This window comes from Bos javanicus, chromosome 4 (genome assembly GCF_032452875.1).
Source record: "Bos javanicus breed banteng chromosome 4, ARS-OSU_banteng_1.0, whole genome shotgun sequence".
In the NCBI taxonomy this organism is placed as follows: domain Eukaryota; kingdom Metazoa; phylum Chordata; class Mammalia; order Artiodactyla; family Bovidae; genus Bos; species Bos javanicus.
In genome coordinates, this window is record NC_083871.1 from 105,905,789 (window position 1) to 105,908,521 (window position 2,733).

Consider the following 2,733-nt stretch of genomic DNA (forward strand, 5'->3'; position numbering starts at 1 on the left):
TTCACAGAGCTAGAACAAATAATTTCACAATTTGTATGGAAATACAAAAAACCTCGAATAGCCAAAGCAGTCTTGAGAAAGAAGAATGGAACTGGAGGAATCAACCTGCCTAACTTCAGGCTCTACTACAAAGCCACAGTCATCAAGACAGTATGGTACTGGCACAAAGACAGAAATATAGATCAATGGAACAAAATAGAAAGCCCAGAGATAAATCCATGCACATATGGACACCTTATCTTTGACAAAGGAGGCAAGAATATACAATGGATTAAAGACAATCTCTTTAACAAGTGGTGCTGGGAAAACTGGTCAACCACTTGTAAAAGAATGAAACTAGAACACTTTCTAACACCATAAACAAAAATAAACTCAAAATGGATTAAAGATCTAAACCTAAGACCAGAAATTATAAAACTCCTAGAGGAGAACATAGGCAAAACACTCTCCGACATACATCACAGCAGGATCCTCTATGAACCACCTCCCAGAATATTGGAAATAAAAGCAAAAATAAACAAATGGGACCTAATTAAACTTAAAAGCTTCTGCACAACAAAGGAAACTATTAGCAAGGTGAAAAGACAGCCTTCAGAATGAGAGAAAATAATAGCAAATGAAGCAACAGACAAACAACTAATCTCAAAAATATACAAGCAACTCCTACAGCTCAACTCCAGAAAAATAAATGACCCAATCAAAAAACGGGCCAAAGAACTAAACAGACATTTCTCCAAAGAAGACATACAGATGGCTAACAAACACATGAAAAGATGCTCAACATCACTCATTATCAGAGAAATGCAAATCAAAACCACTATGAGGTACCATTTCACGCCAGTCAGAATGGCTGCAACACAAAAGTCTAAAGCAATAAATGCTGGAGAGGGTGTGGAGAAAAGGGAACCCTCTTACACTGTTGGTGGGAATGCAAACTAGTACAGCCATTATGGAGAACAGTGTGGAGATTCCTCAAAAAACCAGAAATAGAACTGCCTTATGATCCAGCAATCCCACTGCTGGGCATACACACTGAGGAAACCAGAAGGGAAAGAGACACGTGTACCCCAATGTTCATTGCAGCACTGCTTATAATAGCCAGGGCATGGAAGCAACCTAGATGTCCATCAGCAGATGAATGGATAAGAAAGCGGTGGTACATATACACAATGGAGTATTACTCAGCCATTGAGAAGAATACATTTGAATCAGTTCTAATGAGGTGGATGAAACTGGAGCCTATTATACAGAGTGAAGTAAGCCAGAAAGAAAAACACCAATACAGTATACTAACGCATATATATGGAATTTAGAAAGATGATAACAATAACCCTGTATACGAGACGGCAAAAGAGACACTGATGTACAGAACAGTCTTTTGGACTCTGTGGGAGAGGGAGAGGGTGGGATGATTTGGGAGAATGGCATTGAAATATGTATAATATCATATATGAAACGAGTCGCCAGTCCAGGTTCGATGCACGATACTGGATGCTTGGGGCTGGTGCACTCGGACGACCCAGAGGGATGGTATGGGGAGGGAAGAGGGAGGAGGGTTCAGGATGGGGAACACATGTATACCTGTGGCAGATTCATTTTGATATATGGCAAAACCAATACAATATTGTAAAGCTAAATAAAATTTTTAAAAAAGTTAAAAAAAAAAAACTTACACCAAAAAAAAAAAAAAAGAATACTGGAGTGGGTTGCTATTTCCTTTTCCAGGGGATCTTCCTGATCCAAGGATAGAGCCCACCTCTCCTGCATTGACTGGTGGATTCTTTACCACTGAGCTACCTGGGAAGCCCCACAGGGCTCTCATATGATACAGCGGTCCTACTTCTGGGTGTATATTGTGAAGGAAATGAAATTAGTATCTCAGACAGATGTGGGCACTTCTATGTTCATTGCAGCATTATTCACCACAGCTAAAATGTGAAAACAGCCTAAGTGTTCACTGACGAATGCATAAGGAAGATATGTGTGTGCATACACATACATGTATGTGTGTGTGTGTGTGTGTGTGTATATATATATATATATATATATATATATATATATATAATGTTCAGCTGTGAGAAAGAAGAAAATCTTGCCATCTTGCCATTTGCCATTCATAACAGCATAGATGGACCTGAGGGACATTCAGTTCAGTTCAGTTCAGTTGCTTAGTCATGTCCGACTTTTTGTGATCCCATGGACTGCAGCACACCAGGCTTCCCTGTCCATCACCAACACCTGGAGTTTACTCAAACTTATGTCCATTGTGTTGGTGATGCCATCCAACCATCTCATCCTCTGTCATCCCCTTCTCCTCCTGCCTTCAATCTTTCACAGCATTAGAGTCTTTTCAAAAGAGTTAGTTCTTTGCATCAGGTGGCCAAAATACTGGAGTTTCAGCTTCAGCATCAGTCCTTCCAATGAATATTCAGGACTGATTTCCTTTAGGGTGGACTGGTTGAATCTCCTTGCAGTCCAAGGGACTCTCAAGAGTCTTCTCCAACACCACAGTTCAACAGCATCAATTCTTCGGCACTCAGCTTTCTTTATAGTCTAACTCTCATATCCACACATTACCACTGGAAAAACCACAGCTTTGACTAGATGGACCTTTGTTGGCAAAGCAATGTCTCTGCGTTTAAATAAGCTGTCTATATTGGTCATAACTTTTCTCCCAAGGAGCAAGTGTCCTTTAATTTCATGGCTGCAATCACCATCTTCAGATTTTGGAGC